This window comes from Anabrus simplex, chromosome 3, assembly GCF_040414725.1.
Source record: "Anabrus simplex isolate iqAnaSimp1 chromosome 3, ASM4041472v1, whole genome shotgun sequence".
In the NCBI taxonomy this organism is placed as follows: domain Eukaryota; kingdom Metazoa; phylum Arthropoda; class Insecta; order Orthoptera; family Tettigoniidae; genus Anabrus; species Anabrus simplex.
This window is the reverse complement of record NC_090267.1, coordinates 457,905,230-457,929,546: the sequence shown is the minus strand read 5'-3', so window position 1 is coordinate 457,929,546 and position 24,317 is coordinate 457,905,230. Positions and strand designations below refer to the sequence as shown.

General features: G+C 43.4%; 27 non-coding genes across 27 annotated transcripts; all 27 read right to left on the bottom strand.

Annotated features, from left to right (window-relative positions):
- Window positions 1-257: 257 nt before the first annotated feature.
- Window positions 258-330, bottom strand: TRNAV-CAC (transfer RNA valine (anticodon CAC)). The gene has a single exon. It is a non-coding gene; the product is annotated as a tRNA-Val (tRNA).
- An 824-nt stretch (window positions 331-1,154) lies between these two features.
- On the bottom strand, window positions 1,155-1,227 carry TRNAV-AAC (transfer RNA valine (anticodon AAC)). The gene has a single exon. It is a non-coding gene; the product is annotated as a tRNA-Val (tRNA).
- Window positions 1,228-1,639: 412 nt separating this feature from the next.
- TRNAV-UAC (transfer RNA valine (anticodon UAC)) lies at window positions 1,640-1,712 on the bottom strand. Its single transcript has one exon. It is a non-coding gene; the product is annotated as a tRNA-Val (tRNA).
- An 862-nt stretch (window positions 1,713-2,574) lies between these two features.
- Window positions 2,575-2,647, bottom strand: TRNAV-CAC (transfer RNA valine (anticodon CAC)). The gene has a single exon. It is a non-coding gene; the product is annotated as a tRNA-Val (tRNA).
- A 1,322-nt stretch (window positions 2,648-3,969) lies between these two features.
- On the bottom strand, window positions 3,970-4,042 carry TRNAV-AAC (transfer RNA valine (anticodon AAC)). Its single transcript has one exon. It is a non-coding gene; the product is annotated as a tRNA-Val (tRNA).
- A 411-nt stretch (window positions 4,043-4,453) lies between these two features.
- Window positions 4,454-4,526, bottom strand: TRNAV-UAC (transfer RNA valine (anticodon CAC)). Its single transcript has one exon. It is a non-coding gene; the product is annotated as a tRNA-Val (tRNA).
- Window positions 4,527-5,376: 850 nt separating this feature from the next.
- On the bottom strand, window positions 5,377-5,449 carry TRNAV-CAC (transfer RNA valine (anticodon CAC)). The gene has a single exon. It is a non-coding gene; the product is annotated as a tRNA-Val (tRNA).
- A 1,320-nt stretch (window positions 5,450-6,769) lies between these two features.
- On the bottom strand, window positions 6,770-6,842 carry TRNAV-UAC (transfer RNA valine (anticodon UAC)). The gene has a single exon. It is a non-coding gene; the product is annotated as a tRNA-Val (tRNA).
- Window positions 6,843-7,704: 862 nt separating this feature from the next.
- On the bottom strand, window positions 7,705-7,777 carry TRNAV-CAC (transfer RNA valine (anticodon CAC)). Its single transcript has one exon. It is a non-coding gene; the product is annotated as a tRNA-Val (tRNA).
- An 831-nt stretch (window positions 7,778-8,608) lies between these two features.
- On the bottom strand, window positions 8,609-8,681 carry TRNAV-UAC (transfer RNA valine (anticodon UAC)). The gene has a single exon. It is a non-coding gene; the product is annotated as a tRNA-Val (tRNA).
- Window positions 8,682-9,543: 862 nt separating this feature from the next.
- On the bottom strand, window positions 9,544-9,616 carry TRNAV-CAC (transfer RNA valine (anticodon CAC)). Its single transcript has one exon. It is a non-coding gene; the product is annotated as a tRNA-Val (tRNA).
- An 834-nt stretch (window positions 9,617-10,450) lies between these two features.
- Window positions 10,451-10,523, bottom strand: TRNAV-AAC (transfer RNA valine (anticodon AAC)). The gene has a single exon. It is a non-coding gene; the product is annotated as a tRNA-Val (tRNA).
- An 863-nt stretch (window positions 10,524-11,386) lies between these two features.
- On the bottom strand, window positions 11,387-11,459 carry TRNAV-CAC (transfer RNA valine (anticodon CAC)). Its single transcript has one exon. It is a non-coding gene; the product is annotated as a tRNA-Val (tRNA).
- Window positions 11,460-12,294: 835 nt separating this feature from the next.
- On the bottom strand, window positions 12,295-12,367 carry TRNAV-AAC (transfer RNA valine (anticodon AAC)). Its single transcript has one exon. It is a non-coding gene; the product is annotated as a tRNA-Val (tRNA).
- A 1,348-nt stretch (window positions 12,368-13,715) lies between these two features.
- Window positions 13,716-13,788, bottom strand: TRNAV-CAC (transfer RNA valine (anticodon CAC)). The gene has a single exon. It is a non-coding gene; the product is annotated as a tRNA-Val (tRNA).
- Window positions 13,789-14,623: 835 nt separating this feature from the next.
- TRNAV-AAC (transfer RNA valine (anticodon AAC)) lies at window positions 14,624-14,696 on the bottom strand. Its single transcript has one exon. It is a non-coding gene; the product is annotated as a tRNA-Val (tRNA).
- Window positions 14,697-15,107: 411 nt separating this feature from the next.
- On the bottom strand, window positions 15,108-15,180 carry TRNAV-UAC (transfer RNA valine (anticodon UAC)). The gene has a single exon. It is a non-coding gene; the product is annotated as a tRNA-Val (tRNA).
- Window positions 15,181-16,530: 1,350 nt separating this feature from the next.
- TRNAV-CAC (transfer RNA valine (anticodon CAC)) lies at window positions 16,531-16,603 on the bottom strand. Its single transcript has one exon. It is a non-coding gene; the product is annotated as a tRNA-Val (tRNA).
- Window positions 16,604-17,439: 836 nt separating this feature from the next.
- Window positions 17,440-17,512, bottom strand: TRNAV-AAC (transfer RNA valine (anticodon AAC)). The gene has a single exon. It is a non-coding gene; the product is annotated as a tRNA-Val (tRNA).
- Window positions 17,513-17,924: 412 nt separating this feature from the next.
- TRNAV-UAC (transfer RNA valine (anticodon UAC)) lies at window positions 17,925-17,997 on the bottom strand. The gene has a single exon. It is a non-coding gene; the product is annotated as a tRNA-Val (tRNA).
- An 854-nt stretch (window positions 17,998-18,851) lies between these two features.
- On the bottom strand, window positions 18,852-18,924 carry TRNAV-CAC (transfer RNA valine (anticodon UAC)). The gene has a single exon. It is a non-coding gene; the product is annotated as a tRNA-Val (tRNA).
- Window positions 18,925-19,758: 834 nt separating this feature from the next.
- On the bottom strand, window positions 19,759-19,831 carry TRNAV-AAC (transfer RNA valine (anticodon AAC)). The gene has a single exon. It is a non-coding gene; the product is annotated as a tRNA-Val (tRNA).
- A 412-nt stretch (window positions 19,832-20,243) lies between these two features.
- TRNAV-UAC (transfer RNA valine (anticodon CAC)) lies at window positions 20,244-20,316 on the bottom strand. The gene has a single exon. It is a non-coding gene; the product is annotated as a tRNA-Val (tRNA).
- Window positions 20,317-21,151: 835 nt separating this feature from the next.
- Window positions 21,152-21,224, bottom strand: TRNAV-AAC (transfer RNA valine (anticodon AAC)). Its single transcript has one exon. It is a non-coding gene; the product is annotated as a tRNA-Val (tRNA).
- Window positions 21,225-21,636: 412 nt separating this feature from the next.
- TRNAV-UAC (transfer RNA valine (anticodon UAC)) lies at window positions 21,637-21,709 on the bottom strand. The gene has a single exon. It is a non-coding gene; the product is annotated as a tRNA-Val (tRNA).
- Window positions 21,710-23,068: 1,359 nt separating this feature from the next.
- Window positions 23,069-23,141, bottom strand: TRNAV-CAC (transfer RNA valine (anticodon CAC)). The gene has a single exon. It is a non-coding gene; the product is annotated as a tRNA-Val (tRNA).
- Window positions 23,142-23,977: 836 nt separating this feature from the next.
- Window positions 23,978-24,050, bottom strand: TRNAV-UAC (transfer RNA valine (anticodon UAC)). Its single transcript has one exon. It is a non-coding gene; the product is annotated as a tRNA-Val (tRNA).
- Window positions 24,051-24,317: the final 267 nt, after the last annotated feature.

Below are 24,317 nucleotides of genomic sequence, written 5' to 3'. Positions count from 1 at the left end.
ATTAAATTCCAGAAATTTCAGAAACTGTAACAGCGGCCGTAGAACAACCTGCTAAGAACTATTGTTATAGGACGCCAATTTCAAACGTTTTACGCCAATGTCGGGAGCCGTGAAAGTAATTTGCCGCTTTTCCACAGTATGATACCACGTGAATGCTACACCACGCTCGCCTTCTTCACACTCCTAGCATTTTTCTCCCATTGTCGCCTATCAGTGATGCACAAAAGTCAGACTGCGGTTTTTCGATGTAAATAAGCTGTTTCCGCCAGGTATCGAACCGGGGACCTTCCGCGTGTGAGGCGGATGTGATAACCACTACACCACGGAAACAACCGCATGTCTTGGCATATACAGAATATATTCCATCTGCAAACTAAAGCCAGTTTTTAGCATTTTTTGATGTGCAGCGTTAAGCGAACGAGTAACTTTCATGTCGTTGGAACGCATGTACTGCACATTAAATTAATGCTCGAAATTTCCGGCGACCTGGAATTTTAAAAATGGGAGCTAGTGAGATCTAGACAATGTCGGAACCCTGATGAAAATTTCGCGTGGATTACTACTTTCCCGCCTGCTTTATTCACACTCCTAGCCTTTTAATTTTCCATTGCCGCCATAAGACCTATCTGTGTTTCAGAATATATAATTTAAAATGTGACTTTCCAATATGAAATTAGTTCACCCCGCCCAGCATATAACCGCGGACCTTCCACGGGTTACACGGATTCGCTAACCATTACACAACTGCTTGATTTGCAATTTACAGAATGCATTCATGTTGTTCACTAAAGCAACTTTGTTGCATTCATTGATGTGCAGTGCTAAGCACAAGTGTAAATGTGTTTGTCTGTCTAAAATGCCTTTTTTCCAGCTTGAAGTAGGTCGCGTTATATCCAGTGCCACGGAATAAGAACCGGAGGAGCAAATACATTATTGAACATTCAGATACTAAAACAGCAGACGAAAACGACTTGTTAATGGAACTATTCTTATAGAACAAGAATATAACACGATTTACACCACCGTCGGCTGCCGTGAGAGTAACTCTCCGTGTTTGCCCATTATCATACCAGGTGAATGCTGGGCCTCGCTCGCCTTCTTCACACCTACAGTGATGCACAAAAATTAGACAGTGTTTTTCCAATGAAAATAGCTGTTTCCGAACGGGATTGAACCGGGGACCTTCCGCGTGTTAGGCGGATGTGATAACCACTACACCACGGAAACGACCGCGCGTAGTGTCACTTACAGGATATATTCAGGATTTAAACAACAGCTACTTTGTAGCATTCGGAGGTGTGCAGTGTTAAGCACATGTATTTGTTAGAAATTAAAGTAGGGCGCCAAACTTCCAGTCCCCTGGAATATGGACCACAGGAGCAATGATATTGTAGAACCTTCAGATACTATAACAGAAGCCCTAGAACAACTGGTCGAAGGAACTATTGTTATAGAACGCCAATTTCATTCGTTTTTCACCCCCGACGGCCGCCGTGCAGGAAACTTCCCGTGGATTCCCATTATCATAGCATGTGAACGATGGGCCCCGCTCGCCTTTTCCACACATCTAATATTTTTCTACCATTGTCACATATTATTGTTGCACAAAAAAGCAGTGGTTTTCCGGTTAAGAAAAAGCTGCTTCCGCCCGGGATCGAACCGGGGACGTTCCGCGTGTAAAGCGGATGTGATAACCACTACACCACGGAAACAACCACATGTCTGGGTATTTACAGAATACATTCAAGTTGAAAACCGAAGCCAGTGTGTGGCATTCCTTGATGTGCTGTGTTAAGCAAAGGTGTAAACTTTATGTCTGTGGAACGTCTGTGCTCCACACTCAATTAAAGCGCGAAATTTCCGGTGGCCTGGAATTTGTACCAGAGGAGCTAGTAAGACCTAGATTAAACACATATAACGACAGTCGAAAAACAACTTCATAACCCTCTACTGCAAACTGTTTCCCTCAGGCAACAAATTACTTTTCACTTGTATAAATGGATAAATATTCTAGACAGAAGTAGTTTTATGGACAATCCTAAGCTTTACAGTAATTTAAAGACATATACCAGTGATGCCTACATTTTCATATATACTGTACATAACATAAGCCAAAACAGCAATACAACCAAAGGTAGACCTTCCACATTGTCAATATCCACGCGTACCAACCACCGTTTATTTATCGTGGTCGCTCCCCATCACAAAACCACAGGCTTTAGGAGTACATCTGGCTCAACATCAAAGACATAGCAACATATGGTCGTGCGAGTTGTACTTGCGCCTTGCAGTATGTACCCATGGATAGTAGGCAGGAATTAAATTCCAGAAATTTCAGAAACTGTAACAGCGGCTGTAGAACAACTTGTTAAGAACTATTGTTATAGTAAGCCAATTTCAAACGATTTACGCCAATGTCGGGAGACGTGAAAGTAATTTCCCGCTTTTCACCAGGATGATACCACGTGAATGCTACACCACGCTCGCCTTCTTCACACTCCTAGCATTTTTCTCCCATTGTCGCCTATCAGTGATGCACAAAAATCAGACAGCGGTTTTCCAATGTAAATAAGCTGTTTCCGCCCGGTATCGAACCGGGAACCTTGCGCGTGTGAGGCGGATGTGATAACCACTACACCACGGAAACAACCGCATGTCTCGGCATTTACAGAATATATTCCATCTGCAAACTAAAGCCAGTTTTTAGCATTTTTTGATGTGCAGCGTTAAGCGAACGTGTAAACTTTCATATCTGTGGAACGTATGTACTGCACATTAAATTCATCATCATCATCTGTTTACCCTCCAGGGTCGGCTTTTCCCTCGGACACAGCGAGGGATCCCACCTCTACCGCCTCAAGGGCAGTGTCCTGGAGCTTCAGACTCTTGGTCGGGGATACAACTGGGGAGAATGACCAGTACCTCGCCCAGGCGGCCTCACCTGCTATGCTGAACAGGGGCCTTGTGGAGGGATGGGAAGATTGGAAGGGATAGGCAAGGAGGAGGGAAGGAAGCGGCCGTGGCCTTAAGTTAGGTACCATCCCGGCATTCGCCTGGAGGAGAAGTGGGAAACCACGGAAAACCACTTCCAGGATGGCTGAGGTGGTAATCGAACCCACCTCTACTCAGTTGACCTCCCGAGGCTGAGTGGACCCCGCTCCAGCCCTCGTACCACTTTTCAAATTTCGTGGCAGAGCCGGGAATCGAACCCGGACCTCCGGGGGTGGCAGCTAATCACGCTAACCACTACACCACAGAGGCGGACACTGCACATTAAATTAATGCTCGAAATTTCCGGCGACCTGGAATTTTAAAAAAGGGAGCCAGTGAGATCTAGACAATGTCGGAACCCTGATGAAAACTTCGCGTGGATTACTACTTTCCCGCCTGCTTTATTCACACTCCTAGCCTTTTAATCTTCCATTGCCGCCATAACACCTATCTGTGTTTCAGAATATATAATTTAAAATGTGACTTTCCAATATGAAATTAGTTCACCCCGCCCAGCATATAACCGCGGACCTTCCACGGGTTACACGGATGTGGTAACCATTACACAATGCAAAAAACTGCTTGATTTGCAATTTACAGAATGCATTCATGTTGTTCACTAAAGCAACTTTGTTGCGTTCATTGATGTGCAGTGCTAAGCACAAGTGTAAATGTGTTTGTCTGTCTAAAATGCCTTTTTTACAGCTTGAAGTATATCCAGTGCCATGGAATAAGGACGGGAGGAGCAAATACATTATAGAACATTCAGATACTAAAACAGCAGACGAAAACGACTTGTTAATGGAACTATTCTTATAGAACAAGAATATAACACGATTTACACCACCGTCGGCTGCCGTGAGAGTTACTCTCCGTGTTTGCCCATTATCATACCAGGTGAATGCTGGGCCTCGCTCGCCTTCTTCACACCTACAGTGTTGCACAAAAATTAGACAGTGTTTTTCCAATGAAAATAGCTGTTTCCGCCCGGGATTGAACCGGGGACCTTCCGCGTGTTAGGCGGATGTGATAACCACTTCACCACGGAAACGACCGCGCATAGTCTCACTTACAGGATATATTCAAGATTTAAACAAAAGCTACTTTGTATCATTCGGAGATGTGCAGTGTTAAGCACATGTATTTGTTAGAAATTAAAGTAGGGCGCCAAACTTCCAGTCCCCTGGAATATGGACCACAGGAGCAATGATATTGTAGAACCTTCAGATACTATAACAGAAGCCCTAGAACAACTGGTCGAAGGAACTATTGTTATGGAACGCTAATTTCATTCGTTTTTCACCGCCGACGGCCGCCGTGCAGGAAACTTCCCGTGGATTCCTATTATCATAGCACGTGAACGATGGGCCCCGCTCGCCATTTCCACACATCTAATATTTTTCTACCATTGTCACATATTATTGTTGCACAAAAAGCAGTGGTTTTCCGGTTAAGAAAAAGCTGCTTCCGCCCGGGATCGAACCGGGGACCTTCCGTGTGTAAAGCGGATGTGATAACCACTACACCACGGAAACAACCGCATGTCTGGGTATTTACAGAATACATTCAAGCTGAAAACCAAAGCCAGTGTGTGGCATTCCTTGATGTGCTGTGTTAAGCAAAGGTGTAAACTTTATGTCTGTGGAACGTCTGTGCTCCACACTCAATTAAAGCGCGAAATTTCCGGTGGCCTGGAAGGAGCTAGTAAGACCTAGATTAAACACATATAACGACAGTCGAAAAACAACTTCATAACCCTCTACTGCAAACTGTTTCCCTCAGGCAACAAATTACTTTTCACTTGTATAAATGGATAAATATTCTAGACAGAAGTAGTTTTATGGACAATCCTAAACTTTACAGTCATTTAAAGACATATACCAGTGATGCCTACATTTTCATATATACTGTACATAACATAAGCCAAAACAGCAATACAACCAAAGGTAGACCTTCCCATTGTCAACATCCACGCGTACCATCCACCGTTTATTTATCGTGGGCTCTCCCCATCACAAAACCACAGGCTTTAGGAGTACATCTGGCTCAACATCAAAAACATAGCAACATATGGTCGTGCAAGTTGTACTTGCGCCTTGAAGTATGTACCCATGGATAGTAGGCAGGAATTAAATTCCAGAAATTTCAGAAAACGTAACAGCGGCTGTAGAACAACTTGTTAAGAACTATTGTTATAGTACGCCAATTTCAAACGTTTTACGCCAATGTCGGGAGCCGTGAAAGTAATTTCCCGCTTTTCACCAGTATGATACCACGTGAATGCTACACCACGCTCGCCTTCTTCACACTCCTAGCATTTTTCTCCCATTGTCGCCTAAAAGTGATGCACAAGAATCAGACTGCAGTTTTCCAATGTAAATAGGCTTTTTCCGCCCGGTATCGAACCGGGGACCTTCCGCGTGTGAGGCGGATTTGATAACCACTACACCACGGAAACAACCGCATGTCATGGCATTTACAGAATATATTCCATCTGCAAACTAAAGCCAGTTTTTAGCATTTTTTGATGTGCAGCGTTAAGCGAACGTGTAAACTTTCATGTCTGTGGAACGTATGTACTGCACATTAAATTGCTGCTCGAAATTTCCCCGCGACCTGGAATTTTAAAAATGGGAGCTGGTGAGATCTAGACAATGTCGGAACCCTGATGAAAATTTCACGTGGATTACTACTTTCCCGCCTGCTTTATTCACACTCCTAGCCTTTTAATCTTCCATTGCCGCCATATGACCTATCTGTGTTTCAGAATATATAATTTAAAATGTGACTTTCCAATATGAAATTAGTTCACCCCGCCCAGCATATAACCGCGGACCTTCCACGGGTTACACGGATGTGCTAACCATTACACAATGCAAAAAACTGCTTGATTTGCAATTTACAGAATACATTCATGTTGTTCACAAAAGCAACTTTGTTGCATTCATTGATGTGCAGTGCTAAGCACAAGTGTAAATGTGTTTGTCTGTCTAAAATGCCTTTTTTACAGCTTGAAGTAGGTCGCGTTATGTTCAGTGCCATGGAATAAGGACCGGAGGAGCAAATACATTATAGAACATTCAGATACTAAAACAGCAGACGAAAACGACTTGTTAATGGAACTATTCTTATAGAACAAGAATATAACACGATTTACACCACCGTCGGCAGCCGTGAGAGCAAGTCTCCGTGTTTGCCCATTATCATACCAGGTGAATGCTGGGCCTCGCTCGCCTTCTTCACACCTACAGTGTTGCACAAAAATTAGACAGTGTTTTTCCAATGAATATAGCTGTTTCCGCCCGGGATTGCACCTTGGACCTTCCGCGTGTTAGGCGGATGTGATAACCACTTCAACACGGAAACGACCGCGCATAGTGTCACTTACAGGATATATTCAAGATTTAAACAAAAGCTACTTCTTAGCATTCGGGGATGTGCAGTGTTAAGCACATGTATTTGTTAGAAATTAAAGTAGGGCGCGAAACTTCCAGTGCCCTGGAATATGGACCACAGGAGCAATGATATTGTAGAACCTTCAGATACTATAACAGAAGCCCTAGAACAACTGGTCGAAGGAACTATTGTTATAGAACGCTAATTTCATTCGTTTTTCACCGCCGACCGCCGCCGTGCAGGAAACTTACCGTGGATCCCCATTATCATAGCACGTGAACGATGGGCCGCGCTCGCCATTTGCACACATCTAATATTTTTCTACCATTGTCACATATTATTGTTGCACAAAAAAGCAGTGGTTTTCCGGTAAAGAAAAAGCTGCTTCCACCCGGGATCGAACCGGGGACCTTCCGCGTGTAATACGGATGTGATAACCACTACACCACGGAAACAACCATATGCCTGCGTATTTGCAGAATACATTCAAGCTGAAAACCAAAGCCAGTGTGTGGCATTCCTTGATGTGCTGTGTTAAGCAAAGGTGTAAACTTTATGTCTGTGGAACGTCTTTGCTCCACACTAAATTTAAGCGCGAAATTTCCGGTGGCCTGGAATTTGTACCAGAGGGGCTAGTAAGACCTAGATTAAACACATATAAAGACAGTCGAAAAACAATTTCATAACCCTCTACTGCAAACTGTTTCCCTCATGCAACATATTACTTTTCACTTGTATAAATGGATAAATATTCTAGACAGAAGTAGTTTTATGGACAATCCTAAACTTTACAGTCATTTAAAGACATATACCTGTGATGCCTACATTTTCATATATACTATACATAACATAAGCAAAAACAGCAATACAACCAAAGGTAGACCTTCCACATTGTCAACATCCACGCGTACCAACCACCGTTTATTTATCGTGGGCGCCCCCCATCACAAAACCACAGGCTTTAGGAGTACATCTGGCTCAACATCAAAAACATAGCAACATATGGTCGTGCAAGTTGTACTTGCGCCTTGCAGTATGTACCCATGGATAGTAGGCAGGAATTAAATTCCAGAAATTTCAGAAACTGTAACAGCGGCTGTAGAACAACTTGTTAAGGACTATTGTTATAATACGCCAATTTCAAAAGTTATACGCCAATGTCGGGAGCCGTGAAAGTAATTTCCCGCTTTTCACCAGTATGATACCACGTGAATGCTACACCACGCTCGCCTTCTTCACACTCCTATCATTTTTCTCGCATTGTCGCCTATCAGTGATGCACAAAAATCAGACAGCGGTTTTCCAATGTAAATAAGCTGTTTCCGCCCGGTATCGAACCGGGGACCTTCCGCGTGTGAGGCGGATGTGATAACCACTACACCACGGAAACAACCGCATTTGTTGGCATTTACAGAATATATTCCATCTGCAAACTAAAGCCAGTTTTTTTGCATTATTTGATGTGCAGCGTTAAGCGAACGTGTAAACTTTCATGTCTGTGGAACGTATGTACTGCACATTAAATTAATGCTCGAAATTTCCCCGCGACCTGGAATTTTAAAAATGGGAACTGGTGAGATCTAGACAATGTCGAAACCCTGGTGAAAATTTCGCGTGGATTACTACTTTCCCGCTTGCTATGTTCACATTCCTAGCCTCTTAATCTTCCATTGCCGCCATAAGACCTATCTGTGTTTCAGAATATATAATTTAAAATGTGACTTTCCAATATGAAATTAGTTCACCCCGCCCAGCATATAACCGCGGACCTTCCACGGGTTACACGGATGTGCTAACCATTACACAATGCAAAATACTGCTTGATTTGCAATTTACAGAATGCATTCATGTTGTTCACTAAAGCAACTTTGTTGCATTCATTGATTTGCAGTGCTAAGCACAAGTGTATATGTGTTTGTCTGTCTAAAATGCCTTTTTTACAGCTTGAAGTAGGTCGCGTTATATCCATGGAATAAGGACCGGAGGAGCAAATACATTATAGAACATTCAGATACTAAAACAGCAGACGAACACGACTTGTTAATGGTACTATTCTTATAGAACACGAATATAAAAATGATTTACACCAACGTCGCCAGCCGTGAGAGCAACTCTCCGTGTTTGCCCATTATCATACGAGGTGAATGCAGGGCCTCGCTCGCCTTCTTCACACCTACAGTGTTGCACAAAAATTAGACAGTGTTTTTCCAATGAAAATAGCTGTTTCCGCCCGGGATTGAACCGGGGACCTTCCGCGTGTAAAGCGGATGTGATAACCACTACACCACGGAAACAACCACATGTCTGGGCATTTACAGAATACATTCAAGCTGAAAACCAAAGCTAGTGTGTGGCATTCCTTGATGTGCTGTGATAAGCATAGGTGTAAACTTTATGTCTGTGGAACGTCTGTGCTCCACACTAAATTAAAGCGCGAAATGTCCGGTGGCCTGGAATTTGTACCAGAGGAGCTAGTAAGACCTAGATTAAACACATATAACGACAGTCGAAAAACAACTTCATAACCCTCTACTGCAAACTGTTTCCCTCAGGCAACAAATTAATTTTCACTTGTATAAATGGATAAATATTCTAGACAGAAGTAGTTTTATGGACAATCCTAAACTTTACAGTCATTTAAAGACATATACCAGTGATGCCTACATTTTCATATATACTGTACATAACATAAGCCAAAACAGCAACACAACCAAAGGTAGACCTTCCACACTGTCAACATCCACGCGTACCAACCACCGTTTATTTATCGTGGGCGCTCCCCATCACAAAACCACAGGCTTTAGGAGTACATCTGGCTCAACATCAAAAACATAGCAACATATGGTCGTGCAAGTTGTACTTGCGCCTTGCAGTATGCACCCATGGATAGTAGGCAGGAATTAAATTCCAGAAATTTCAGAAACTGTAACAGCGGCCGTAGAACAACTTGTTAAGAACTATTGTTATAATACGCCAATTTCAAACGTTATACGCCAATGTCGGGAGCCGTGAAAGTAATTTCCCGCTTTTCCCCAGTATGATACCACGTGAATGCTACACCACGCTCGCCTTCTTCACACTCCTAGCATTTTTCTCGCATTGTCGCCTATCAGTGATGCACAAAAATCAGACAGCGGTAGTCCAATGTAAATAAGCTGTTTCCGCCCGGTATCGAACCGGGGACCTTCCGTGTGTGAGGCGGATGTAATAACCACTACACCACGGAAACAACCGCATGTCTTGGCATTTACAGAATATATTCCATCTGAAAACTAAAGCCAGGTTTTAGCATTTTTTGATGTGCAGCGTTAAGCGGACGTGTAAACTTTCATGTCTGTGGAACGTATGTACTGCACATTAAATTAATGCTCGAAATTTCCGGCGACCTGGAATTTTAAAAATGGGAGCTAGTGAGATCTGGACAATGTCGGAACCCTGATGAAAATTACGCGTGGATTACTACTTTCCCGCCTGCTATATTCACACTCCTAGCCTTTTAATCTTCCATTGCCGCCATAAGACCTATCTGTGTTTCAGAATATATAATTTAAAATGTGACTTTCCAATATGAAATTAGTTCACCCCGCCCAGCATATAACCGCGGACCTTCCACGGGTTACACGAATGTGCTAACCATTACACAATGCAAAAAACTGCTTGATTTGCAATTTACAGAATGCATTCATGTTGTTCACTAAAGCAACTTTGTTGCATTCATTGATGTGCAGTGCTTAGCACGAGTGTAAATGTGTTTGTCTGTCTAAAATGACTTTTTTACAGCTTGAAGTAGGTCGCTTTATATCCAGTGCCATGGAATAAGGACCGGAGGAGCAAATACATTATAGAACATTCAGATACTAAAACAGCAGATGAAAACGACTTGTTAATGGAACTATTCTTATAGAACAAGAATATAACACGATTTACACCACCGTCGGCTGCCGTGAGAGCAACTCTCCGTGTTTGCCCATTATCATACCAGGTGAATGCTGGGCCTCGCTCGCCTTCTTCACACCTACAGTGTTGCACAAAAATTAGACAGTGTTTTTCCAGTGAAAATAGCTGTTTCCGCCCGGGATTGAACCGGGGACCTTCCGCGTGTTAGGCGGATGTGATAACCACTACACCACGGAAACAACCACATGTCTTGGCATTTACAGAATACATTCAAGCTGAAAACCAAAGCCAGTGTGTGGCATTCCTTGATGTGCTGTGATAAGCATAGGTGTAAACTTTATGTCTGTGGAACGTCTGTGCTCCACACTAAATTAAAGGGCGAAATTTCCGGTGGCCTGGAATTTGTACCAGAGGAGCTAGTAAGACCTAGATTAAACACATATAACGACAGTCGAAAAACAATTTCATAACCCTCTACTGCAAACTGATTCCCTCAGGCAACAAATTACTTTTCACTTGTATAAATGGATAAATATTCTAGACAGAAGTAGTTTTATGGACAATCCTAAACTTTACAGTCATTTAAAGACATATACCAGTGATGCCTACATTTTCATATATACTGTACATAACGTAAGCCAAAACAGCAATACAACCAAAGGTAGACCTTCCACATTGTCAACCTCCACGCGTACCAACCACCGTTTATTTATCGTGGACGCTCCCCATCACAAAAACACAGGCTTTAGGAGTACATCTGGCTCAACATCAAAAACATAGCGACATATGGTCGTGCAAGTTGTACTTGCGCCTTGCAGTATGTACCCATGGATAGTAGGCAGGAATTAAATTCCAGAAATTTCAGAAACTGTAACAGCGGCTGTAGAACAACTTGTTAAGAACTATTGTTATAGGACGCCAATTTCAAACGTTTTACCCCAATGTCGGGAGGCGTGAAAGTAATTTCCCGCTTTTCCCCAGTATGATACCACGTGAATGCTACACCACGCTCGACCTTCTTCACACTCCTAGCATTTTTCTCCCATTGTCGCCTATCAGTGATGCACAAAAATCAGACAGCGGTTTTCCAATGTAAATAAGCTGTTTCCGCCCGGTATCGAACCGGGGACCTTCCGCGTGTGAGGCGGATGTGATAACCACTACACCACGGAAACAACCGCATGTCTTGGCATTTACAGAATATATTCCATCTGCAAACTAAAGCCAGGTTTTAGCATTTTTTGATGTGCAGCGTTAAGCGAACGTGTAAACTTTCATGTCTGTGGAACGTATGTACTGCACATTAAATTAATGCTCCAAATTTCCGGCGACCTGGAATTTTAAAAATGGCAGCTAGTGAGATCTAGACAATATCGGAACCCTGATGAAAATTTCGCGTGGATTACTACTTTCCCGCCTGCTTTATTCACACTCCTAGCCTTTTAATCTTCCATTGCCGCCATAAGACCTATCTGTGTTTCAGAATATATAATTTAAAATGTGACTTTCCAATATGAAATTAGTTCACCCCGCCCAGCATATAACCGCGGACCTTCCACGGGTTACGCGGATGTGCTAACCATTACACAATGCAAAAAACTGCTTGATTTGCAATTTACAGAATGCATTTTTGTTGTTCACTAAAGCAACTTTGCTGCATTCATTGATGTGCAGTGCTAAGCACAAATGTCAATGTGTTTGTCTGTCTAAAATGCCTTTTTTTACAGCTTGAAGTAGGTCGCGTTATGTCCAGTGCCATGGAATAACGACCGGAGGAGCAAATACATTATAGAACATTCAGATACTAAAACAGCAGACGAAAACGTCTTGCTAATGGAACTATTCTTATAGAACAAGAATATAACACGATTTACACCACCGTCGGCAGCCGTGAGAGCAACTCTCCGTGTTTGCCCATTATCATACCAGGTGAATGCTGGGCCTCGCTCGCCTTCTTCACACCTACAGTGTTGCACAAATATTAGACAGTGCTTTTCCAATGAAAATAGCTGTTTCCGCCCGGGATTGAACCGGGGACCTTCCGCGTGTTAAGCGGATGTGATAACCACTACACCACGGAAACGACCGCGCATAGTCTCACTTACAGGATATATTCAAGATTTAAACAAACGCTACTTTGTAGCATTCGGGGATGTGCAGTGTTAAGCACATGTATTTGTTAGAAATTAAAGTAGGGCGCGAAACTTCCAGTGCCCTGGAATATGGACCACAGGAGCAATGATATTGTAGAACCTTCAGATACTATAACAGAAGCCCTAGAACAACTGGTCGAAGGAGCTATTGTTATAGAACGCCAATTTCGTTCGTTTTTCACCGCCGACGGCCGCCGTGCAGGAAACTTCCCGTGAATTCCCATTATCATAGCACGTGAACGATGGGCCCCGCTGGCCATTTCCACACACCTAATATTTTTCTACCATTGTCACATATTATTTTTGCACAAAAAAGCAGTGGTTTTCCTGTAAAAAAAGAGCTGCTTCCGCCCGCGATCGAACCGGGGACCTTCCGCGTGTAATGCGGATGTGATAACCACTACACAACGGAAACAACCACCTGTCTTGGCATTTACTGAATACATTCAAGCTGAGAAACCAAAGCCAGTGTGTGGCATTCCTTGATGTGCTGTGATAAGCATAGGTGTAAACTTTATGTCTGTGGAACGTCTGTGCTCCACACTAAATTAAAGCGCGAAATGTCCGGTGGCCTGGAATTTGTACCAGAGGAGCTAGTAAGACCTAGATTAAACACACATAACGACAGTCGAAAAACAACTTCATAACCCTCTACTGCAAACTGTTTCCCTCAGGCAACAAATTACTTTTCACTTGTATAAATGGATAAATATTCTAGACAGAAGTAGTTTTACGGACAATCCTAAACTTTACAGTCATTTAAAGACATATACCAGTGATGCCTACATTTTCATATATACTGTACATAACATAAGCGAAAACAGCAACACAACCAAAGGTAGACCTTCCACACTGTCAACATCCACGCGTACCAACCACCGTTTATTTATCGTGGGCGCTCCCCATCACAAAACCACAGGCTTTAGGAGTACATCTGGCTCAACATCAAAAACATAGCAACATATGGTCGTGCAAGTTGTACTTGCGCCTTGCAGTATGTACCCATGGATAGTAGGCAGGAATTAAATTCCAGAAATTTCAGAAACTGTAACAGCGGCCGTAGAACAACTTGTTAAGAACTATTGTTATAATACGCCAATTTCAAACGTTATACGCCAATGTCGGGAGCCGTGAAAGTAATTTCCCGCTTTTCCCCAGTATGATACCACATGAATGCTACACCACGCTCGCCTTCTTCACACTCCTAGCATTTTTCTCGCATTGTCGCCTATCAGTGATGCACAAAAATCAGACAGCGGTAGTCCAATGTAAATAAGCTGTTTCCGCCCGGTATCGAACCGGGGACCTTCCGCGTGTGAGGCGGATGTAATAACCACTACACCACGGAAACAACCGCATGTCTTGGCATTTACAGAATATATTCCATCTGCAAACTAAAGCCAGGTTTTAGCATTTTTTGATGTGCAGCGTTAAGCGAACGTGTAAACTTTCATGTCTGTGGAACGTATGTATTGCACATTAAATTAATGCTCCAAATTTCCGGCGACCTGGAATTTTGAAAATGGCAGCTAGTGAGATCTAGACAATATCGGAACCCTGATGAAAATTTCGCGTGGATTACTACTTTCCCGCCTGCTTTATTCACACTCCTAGCCTTTTAATCTTCCATTGCCGCCATAAGACCTATCTGTGTTTCAGAATATATAATTTAAAATGTGACTTTCCAATATGAAATTAGTTCACCCCGCCCAGCATATAACCGCGGACCTTCCACGGGTTACACGGATGTGCTAACCATTACACAATGCAAAAAACTGCTTGATTTGCAATTTACAGAATGCATTTTTGTTGTTCACTAAAGCAACTTTGCTGCATTCATTGATGTGCAGTGCTAAACACAAATGTCAATGTGTTTGTCTGTCTAAAATGCCTTTTTTTACAGCTTGAAGTAGGTCGCGTTATGTCCAGTGCCATGGAATAACGACCGGAGGAGCAAATACATTATAGAACATTCAGATACTAAAACAGCAGACGAAAACGACTTGCTAAAGGAACTATTCTTATAGAACAAGAATATAACATGATTTACACCACCGTCGGCAGCCGTGAGAGCAACTCTCCGTGTTTGCCCATTATCATACCAGGTGAATGCTGGGCCTCGCTCGCCTTCTTCACACCTACAGTGTTGCACAAATATTAGACAGTGCTTTTCCAATGAAAATAGCTGTTTCCGCCCGGGATTGAACCGGGGACCTTCCGCGTGTTAGGCGGATGTGATAACCACTACACCACGGAAACGACCGCGCATAGTCTCACTTACAGGATATATTCAAGATTTAAACAAACGCTACTTCTTAGCATTCGGGGATGTGCAGTGTTAAGCACATGTATTTGTTAGAAATTAAAGTAGGGCGCGAAACTTCCAGTGCCCTGGAATATGGACCACAGGAGCAATGATATTGTAGAACCTTCAGATACTATAACAGAAGCCCTAGAACAACTGGTCGAAGGAGCTATTGTTATAGAACGCCAATTTCGTTCGTTTTTCACCGCTGACGGCCGCCGTGCAGGAAACTTCCCGTGGATTCCCATTATCATAGCACGTGAACGGTGGGCCCCGCTCGCCATTTCCACACATCTAATATTTTTCTACCATTGTTACATATTATTTTTGCACAAAAAAGCAGTGGTTTTCCTGTAAAAAAGGTCTGTTTCCGCCCGGGACCGAACCGGGGACCTTCCGCGTGTAAAGCGGATGTAATAACCACTACACCACGGAAACCACCACATGTCTGGGCATTTACAGAATACATTCAAGCTGAAAACCAGAGCCAGTGTGTGGCATTCCTTGATGTGCTGTGTTAAGCAAAGGTGTAAACTTTATGTCTGTGGAACGTCTGTGCTCCACACTAAATTAAAGCGCGAAATTTCCGGTGGCCTGGAATTTGTACCAGAGGAGCAAGTAAGACCTAAATTAAACACATATAACGATAGTCGAAAAACAACTTCATAACCCTCTACAGCAAACTACTTCCCTCAGGCAACAAATTACTTTTCACTTGTATAAATGGATAAATATTCTAGACAGAAGTAGTTTTATGGACAATCCTAAACTTTACAGTCATTTAAAGACATATACAAGTGATGCCTACATTTTCATATATCATCATCATCATCAGTTTACCCTCCAGGTTCGGTTTTTCCCTCGGACTTATCGAGGGATCCCACCTCTACCGCCTCAAGTGCAGTGACCTGGAGCTTCAGACTCTTGGTCGGGGAATACAACTGGGGAGTATGACCAGTACCTCGCCCAGGCGGCCTCACCTGCTATGCTGAACAGGGGCCTTGTGGAGGGATGGGAAGATTGGAAGGGATAAGCAAGGAAGAGGGAAGGAAGCGGCCGTGGCCTTAAGTTAGGTACCATCCCGGCATTCGCCTGGAGGAGAAGTGGGAATCCGCGGAAAACCACTTCCAGGATGGCTGAGGTGGGAATCGAACACACCTCTACTCAGTTGACCTCCCGAGGCTGAGTGGACCCCGTTCCAGCACTCGTACCACTTTTCAAATTTCGTGGCAGAGCCGGGAATCGAACCCGGGCCTCCGGGGGTGGCAGCTAATCACGCTAACCACAGAGGTGGACATTTTCATATATACTGTACATAACATAAGCCAAAACAGCAATACAACCAAAGGTAGACCTTCCACATTGTCAACATCCACGCGTACCAACCACCGTTTATTTATCGTGGGCGCTCCCCATCACAAACCCACAGGCTTTAGGAGTACATCTGGCTCAACATCAAAAACATAGCGACATATGGTCGTGCATGTTGTACTTGCGCCTTGCAGTATGCACCCGTGGATAGTAGGCAGGAATTAAATTCCAGAAATTTCAGAAACTGTAACAGCGGCTGTAGAACAACTTGTTAAGAAGTATTGTTATAATACGCCAATTTCAAACGTTATACGCCAATGTCGGGAGCCGTGAAAGTAATTTCCCGCTTTTCACCAGTATGATACCACGTGAATACTACACCACGCTCGCCTTCTTCACACTCGTAGCATTTTTCTCGCATTGTCGCCTATCAGTGATGCACAAAAATCAGACAGCGGTTTTCCAATGTAAATAAGCTGTTTCCGCCCGGTATCGAACCGGGGACTTTACGCGTGTGAGACGGATGTGATAACCACTACACCACGGAAACAACCGCATGTCTTGGCATTTACAGAATATATTCCATCTGCAAACTAAAGCCAGTTTTTAGCATTTTTTGATGTGCAGCGTTAAGCGAACGTGTAAACTTTCATGTCTGTGGAACGTATGTACTGCACATTAAATTAATGCTCGAAATTTCCGGCGAACTGGAATTTTAAAAATGGGAGCTAGTGAGATCTAGACAATGTCGGAACCCTGATGAAAATTTCGCGTGGATTACTACTTTCCCGCCTGCTTTATTCACACTCCTAGCCTTTTAATCTCCCGTTGCCGCCATAAGACCTATCTGTGTTTCAGAATATATAATTTAAAATGTGACTTTCCAATATGAAATTAGTTCACCCCGCCCAGCATATAACCGCGGACCTTCCACGGGTTACACGGATGTGCTAACCATTACACAATGCGAAAAAACTGCTTGATTTGCAATATACAGAATGCATTCATGTTGTTTACTAAAGCAACTTTGTTGCATTCATTGATGTGCAGTGCTTAGCACAAGTGCAAATGTGTTTGTCTGTCTAAAATGCCTTTTTTACAGCTTGAAGTAGGTCGCTTTATATCCAGTGCCATGGAATAAGGACCGGAGGAGCAAATACATCATAGAACATTCAGAAACTAAAACAGCAGACGAAAACGACTTGTTAATTGAACTATTCTTATAGAACAAGAATATAACACGATTTACACCACCGTCGGCAGCCGTGAGAGCAACTCTCCGTGTTTGCCCATTATCATACCAGGTGAATGCTGGGCCTCGCTCGCCTTCTTCGCACCTACAGTGTTGCACAAAAATTAGACAGTGTTTTTTCCAATGAAAATAGCTGTTTCCGCCCGGGATTGCACCGGGGACCTTCCGCGTGTTAGGCGGATGTGACAACCACTACACCACGGAAACGACCGCGCGTAGTCTCACTTACAAGATATATTCAAGATTTAAACAAAAGCTACTTTGTAGCATTCGGGGATGTGCAGTGTTAAGCACATGTATTTGTTAGAAATTAAAGTAGGGCGCGAAAATTCCAGTCCCCTGGAATATGGACCACAGGAGCAATGATATTGTAGAACCTTCAGATACTATAACAGAAGCCCTAGAACAACTGGTCGAAGGAACTATTGTTATAGAACGCCAATTACATTCGTTTTTCACCGCTGACGGTCGCCGTGCAGGAAACTTCCCGTGGATCCCCATTATCATAGCACGTGAACTATCTGCCCCGCTCGCCATTTCCACACATCTAATATTTTCCTACCATTGTCACATATTATTGTTGCACAAAAAAGCAGTGGTTTTGCGGTAAAGAAAAAGCTGCTTCCGACCGGGATCGAACCGGGGACCTTCCGCGTGTAAAGCGGATGTGATAACCACTACACCACGGAAACAACCACATTACTGGGTATTTACAGATTACATTCAAGCTGAAAACCAAAGCCAGTGTGTGGCATTCCTTGCTGTGCTGTGTTAAGCAAAGGTGCAAACTATGTCTGTGGAACGTCTTTGCTCCACACTAAATTAAAGCGCGAAATTTCCGGTGGCCTGGAAATTGTACCAGAGGAGCTAGTAAGATTAAACACATATAACGACAGTCTAAAAACAATTTCATAACCCTCTACTGCAAACTGTTTCCCTCAGGCATCAAATTACTTTTCACTTGTATAAATGGATAAATATTCTAGACAGAAGTAGTTTTATGGACAATCCTAAACTTTACAGTCATTTAAAGACATATACCAGTGATGCCTACATTTTCATATATACTGTACATAACAAAAGCAAAAACAGCAATACAACCAAAGGTAGACCTTCCACATTGTCAACATCCACGCGTACGAACCACCGTTTATTTATCGTGGGCGCTCCCCATCACAAAACCACAGGCTTTAGGAGTACATCTGGCTCAACATCAAAAACATAGCAACATATGGTGGTGCAAGTTGTACTTGCGCCTTGCATTATGTACCCATGGATAGTAGGCAGGAATTAAATTCCAGAAATTTCAGAAACTGTAACAGCGGCTGTAGAACAACTTGTTAAGAACTATTGTGATAGTACGCCAATTTCAAACGTTTTACGCCAATGACGGGAGACGTGAAAGTAATTTCCCGCTTTTCACCAATATGATACCACGTGAATGCTGCACCACGCTCGCCTTCTTCACACTCCTAGCATTTTTCTCGCATTGTCGCCTATCAGTGATGCACAAAAATCAGACAGCGGTAGTCCAATGTAAATAAGCTGTTTCCGCCCGGTATCGAACCGGGGACCTTCCGCGTGTGAGGCGGATGTAATAACCACTACACCACGGAAACAACCGCATGTCTTGGCATTTACAGAATATATTCCATCTGCAAACTAAAGCCAGGTTTTAGCATTTTTTGATGTGCAGCGTTAAGCGAACGTGTAAACTTTCATGTCTGTGGAACGTATGTACTGCACATTAAATTAATGCTCGAAATTTCCGGCGACCTGGAATTTTAAAATTGGGAGCTAGTGAGATCTCGACAATGTCGGAACCCTGATGAAAATTTCGCGTGGATTACTACTTTCCCGCCTGCTTTATTCACTCTCCTAGCCTTTTGATCTTCCATTGCCGCCATAAGACCTATCTGTGTTTCAGAATATATAATTTAAAATGTGACTTTCCAATATGAAATTAGTTCACCCCGCCCAGCATACAACCGCGGAACTTCCACGGGTTACACGGATGTGCTAACCATTACACAATGCAAAAAACTGCTTGATTTGCAATTTACAGAATGCATTCATGTTGTTCACTAAAGCAACTTTGTTGCATTCATTGATGTGCATTGCTAAGCACAAGTGTAAATGTGTTTGTCTGTCTAAAATGCCTTTTTTACAGCTTGCAGTAGGTCGCGTTATATCCAGTGCCATGGAATAAGGACCGGAGGAGCAAATACATTATAGAACATTCAGATACTAAAACAGCAGACGAAAACGACTTGTTAATGGAACTATTCTTATAGAACAAGAATATAACACGATTTACACCACCGTCGGCAGCCGTGGGAGCAACTCTCCGTGTATGCCCATTATCATACCAGGTGAATGCTGGGCCTCGCTCGCCTTCTTCACACCTACAGTGTTGCACAAAAATTAGACTGAGATTTTCCAATGAAAATAGCTGTTTCCGCCCGGGATTGAACCGGGGACCTTCCGCGTGTTAGGCGGATGTGATAACCACTACACCACGGAAACGACCGCGCATAGTCGCACTTACAGGATATATTCAAGATTTAAACAAAAGCAACTTTGTAGCATTCGGGGATGTGCAGTGTTAAGCACATGTATTTGTTAGAAATTAAAGTAGGGCGCGAAACTTCCAGTGCCCTGGAATATGGACCACAGGAGCAATGATATTATAGAACCTTCAAATACTATAACAGAAGCCCTAGAACAACTGGTCGAAGGAACTATTGTTATAGAACGCCAATTTCATTCGTTTTTCACCGCCGACGGCCGCCGTGCAGGAAACTTCCCGTGGATTCCCATTATCATAGCACGTGAACGATGGGCCCAGCTTGCCATTTCCACACATCTAATATTTTTCTACCATTGTCACATATTATTGTTGCACAAAAAAGCAGTGGTTTTCCTGTAAAAAAAGAGCAGCTTCCGCCCGGGATCGAACCGGGGACCTTCCGCGTGTAAAGCGGATGTGATAACCACTACACCACGGAAACAACCGCATTTCATGGCATTTACAGAATATATTCCATCTGCAAACTAAAGCCAGGTTTTAGCATTTTTTGATGTGCAGCGTTAAGCGAACGTGTAAACTTTCATGTGTGTGGAACGTATGTACTGCACATTAAATTAATGCCCGAAATTTCCGGCGACCTGGAATTTTAAAAATGGGAGCTAGTGAGATCTAGACAATATCGGAACCCTGATGAAAATTTCGCGTGGATTACTACTTTCCCGCCTGCTTTATTCACACTCCTAGCCTTTTAATCTTCCATTGCGGCCATAAGGCCTATCTGTGTTTCAGAATATATAATTTAAAATGTGACTTTCCAATATGAAATTAGTTCACCCCGCCCAGCATATAACCGCGGACCTTCCACGGGTTACACGGATGTGCTAACCATTACACAATGCGAAAAAACTGCTTGATTTGCAATTTACAGAATGCATTCATGTTGTTCACTAAAGCAACTTTGTTGCATTCATTGATGTGCAGTGCTTAGCACAAGTGCAAATGTGTTTGTCTGTCTAAAATGCCTTTTTTACAGCTTGAAGTAGGTCGCTTTATATCCAGTGCCATGGAATAAGGACCGGAGGAGCAAATACATCATAGAACATTCAGATACTAAAACAGCAGACGAAAACGACTTGTTAATGGAACTATTCTTATAGAACAAGAATATAACACGATTTACACCACCGTCGGCAGCCGTGAGAGCAACTCTCCGTGTTTGCCCATTATCATACCAGGTGAATGCTGGGCCTCGCTCGCCTTCTTCACACCTACAGTGTTGCACAAAAATTAGACAGTGTTTTTCCAGTGAAAATAGCTGTTTCCGCCCGGGATTGAACCGGGGACCTTCCGCGTGTTAGGCGGATGTGACAACCACTACACCACGGAAACGACCGCGCGTAGTCTCACTTACAAGATATATTCAAGATTTAAACAAAAGCTACTTTGTAGCATTCGGGGATGTGCAGTGTTAAGCACATGTATTTGTTAGAAATTAAAGTAGGGCGCGAAACCTCCAGTCCCCTGGAATATGGACCACAGGAGCAATGATATTGTAGAACCTTCAGATACTATAACAGAAGCCCTAGAACAACTGGTCGAAGGAACTATTGTTATAGAACGCCAATTACATTCGTTTTTCACCGCTGACGGTCGCCGTGCAGGAAACTTCCCGTGGATCCCCATTATCATAGCACGTGAACTATCTGCCCCGCTCGCTATTTCCACACATCTAATATTTTCCTACCATTGTCACATATTATTGTTGCACAAAAAAGCAGTGGTTTTGCGGTAAAGAAAAGGCTGCTTCCGCCCGGGATCGAACCGGGGACCTTCCGCGTGTAAAGCGGATGTGATAACCACTGCACCACGGAAACAACCACATTCCTGGGTATTTACAGATTACATTCAAGCTGAAAACCAAAGCCAGTGTGTGGCATTCCTTGATGTGCTGTGTTAAGCAAAGGTGTAAACTTTATGTCTGTGGAACGTTTTTGCTCCACACTAAATTAAAGCGCGAAATTTCCGGTGGCCTGGAATTTGTACCAGAGGAGCTAGTAAGACCTAGATTAAACACATATAACGACAGTCGAAAAACAATTTCATAACCCTCTACTGCAAACTGTTTCCCTCAGGCAACAAATTACTTTTCGCTTGTATAAATGGATAAATATTCTAGACAGAAGTAGTTTTATGGACAATCCTAAACTTTACAGTCATTTAAAGGCATATACCAGTGATGCCTACATTTTCATATATCATCATCATCATCTGTTTACCCTCCAGGTTCGGCTTTTCCCTCGGACTCAGCGAGAGATCCCACCTCTACCGCCTCAAGGGCAGTGTCCCGGAGCTTCAGACTCTTGGTCGGGGGATACAACTGGGGAGAATGACCAGTACCTCGCCCAGGCGGCCTCACCTGCTGTGCTGAACAGGGGCCTTGTGGAGGGATGGGAAGATTGGAAGGGATAGGCAAGGAAGAGGGAAGGAAACGGCCGTGGCCTTAAGTTAGGTACCATCCCGGCATTCGCCTGGAGGAGAAGTGGGAAACCACGGAAAACCACTTCCAGGATGGCTGAGGTGGGAATCGAACCTACCTCTACTCAGTTGACCTCCCGAGGCTGAGTGGACCCCGTTCCAGCCCTCGTACCACTTTTCAAATTTCGTGGCAGAGCCGGGAATCGAACCCGGGCCTCCGGGGGTGGCAGCTAATCACGCTAACCACTACACCACAGAGGCGGACCATTTTCATATATACTGTACATAACATAAGCCAAAACAGCAATACAACCAAAGGTAGACCTTCCACATTGTCAACATCCACGCGTACCAACCACCGTTTATTTATCGTGGGCGCTCCCCATCACAAAACCACAGGCTTTAGGAGTACATCTGGCTCAACATCAAAAACATAGCGACATATGGTCGTGCAAGTTGTACTTGCGCCTTGCAGTATGTACCCATGGGTAGTAGGCAGGAATTAAATTCCAGAAATTTCAGAAACTGTAACAGCGGCTGTAGAACAACTTGTTAAGAACTATTGCTATAATACGCCAATTTCAAACGTTATACGCCAATGTCGGGAGCCGTGAGAGTAATTTCCCGCTTTTCACCAGTATGATACCACGTGAATGCTACACCACGCTCGCCTTCTTTACACTCCTAGTATTTTTCTCCCATTGTCGCCAATCAGTGATGCACAAAAATCAGACAGCGGTTTTCCAATGTAAATAAGCTGTTTCCTCCCGGTATCGAACCGGGGACCTTCCGCGTGTGAGGCGGATGTGATAACCACTACACCACGGAAACAACCGCATGTCTTGGCATTTACAGAATATATTCCATCTGCAAACTAAAGCCAGTTTTTAGCATTTTTTGATGTGCAGCGTTAAGCGGACGTGTAAACTTTCATGTCTGTGGAACGTATGTACTGCACATTAAATTAATGCTCGAAATTTCCGGCGACCTGGAATTTTAAAAATGGGAGCTAGTGAGATCTAGACAATGTCGGAACCCTGATGAAAAAATCGCGTGGATTACTACTTTCCCGCCTGCTTTATTCACACTCCTAGCCTTTTAATCTTCCATTGCCGCCATAAGACCTATCTGTGTTTCAGAATATATAATTTAAAATGTGACTTTCCAATATGAAATTAGTTCACCCCGCCCAGCATATAACCGCGGACCTTCCACGGGTTACACGGATGTGCTAACCATTACACAATGCGAAAAAACTGCTTGATTTGCAATTTACAGAACGCATTCATGTTGTTCACTAAAGCAACACTGTTGCATTCATTGATGTGCAGTGCTAAGCACAAGTGTAAATGTGTTTGTCTGTCTAAAATGCCTTTTTTACAGCTTGAAGTAGGTCGCGTTATATCCAGTGCCATGGAATAAGGACCGGAGGAGCAAATACATTATAGAACATTCAGATACTAAAACAGCAGACGAAAACGACTTGTTAATGGTACTATTCTTATAGAACACGAATATAAAAAGGATTTACACCAACGTCGCCAGCCGTGAGAGCAACTCTCCGTGTTTGACCATTATCATACCAGGTGAATGCTGGGCCTCGCTCGCCTTCTTCACACCTACAGTGTTGCACAAAAATTAGACAGTGTTTTTCCAATGAAAATAGCTGTTTCCGCCCGGGATTGAACCGGGGACCTTCCGCGTGTAAAGCGGATGTGGTAACCACTACACCACGGAAACAACCGCATGTCTGGGCATTTACAGAATACATTCAAGCTGAAAACCAAACCCAGTGTGTGGCATTCCTTGATGTGCTGTGTTAAGCAATGGTGTAAACTTTATGTCTGTGGTACGTCTGTTCTCCACACTAAATTAAAGCGCGAAATTTCCGGTGGCCTGGAATTTGTACCAGAGGAGCTAGTAAGACCTAGATTAAACACACCAGTCGTCTGTGAGACAGTGAGCTGAGCGGATGTGCTGAGTGAAGCGCGGAGCAATGGGTATCAC